Raw genomic sequence first — 634 nt, forward strand, 5'->3', positions numbered from 1 at the left:
CCAGTTCTGCGGATGACTCATTTCTTATGTTCACATTGTTTCCAGCATCGTTCTATAATGCCACACCTGAAAACCATTCGATTCTCTTCTTTTTCAGTTTTCTCACAGTGGTGTGCTCCAAACATAAATTCTCAGAAATCTCTTCACCCAAATTAAGGCCCATGTTTGATACTAGCAGAGTTATTTTAGTGCGGAGTAACACTGCTTCTTATCTAGAATGAAATTTTCACTCTACAGCGGAGTGTGCGCTGATATGAAACTTCCTGGCAGATTAAAACTGTGTGCCGGACCGAGACTCGAACTCGGGACCTTTGCCTTTCTCGGGCAAGTGCTCTACCAACTGAGCTACCCAAGCACGACTCACGCCCCGTAGGAGACGAGGTACTGGCAGAAGTAAAGCTGTGAGGACGGGGCGTGAGTCGTGCTTGGGTAGCTCAGTTGGTAGAGCACTTGCCCGCGAAAGGCAAAGGTCCCGATTTCGAGTCTCGGTCCGGCACACAGTTTTAATCTGCCAGGAAGTTTCACTGCTTCTTATACCCTCTTTGCTACGTACGCCTCTCATTATCTTGTTTCCGACGTACACTATGTGATAAAAACTATACGGACACCTGGCTGAAAATGACTTACAAGTTCG

General features: G+C 46.7%; 1 non-coding gene across 1 annotated transcript; it reads right to left on the reverse strand.

Moving 5' to 3' along the window:
• Window positions 1-281: 281 nt before the first annotated feature.
• On the reverse strand, window positions 282-356 carry Trnas-aga (transfer RNA serine (anticodon AGA)). The gene has a single exon. It is a non-coding gene; the product is annotated as a tRNA-Ser (tRNA).
• Window positions 357-634: the final 278 nt, after the last annotated feature.

This window comes from Schistocerca serialis, chromosome 2, assembly GCF_023864345.2.
Source record: "Schistocerca serialis cubense isolate TAMUIC-IGC-003099 chromosome 2, iqSchSeri2.2, whole genome shotgun sequence".
NCBI lineage: Eukaryota > Metazoa > Arthropoda > Insecta > Orthoptera > Acrididae > Schistocerca > Schistocerca serialis.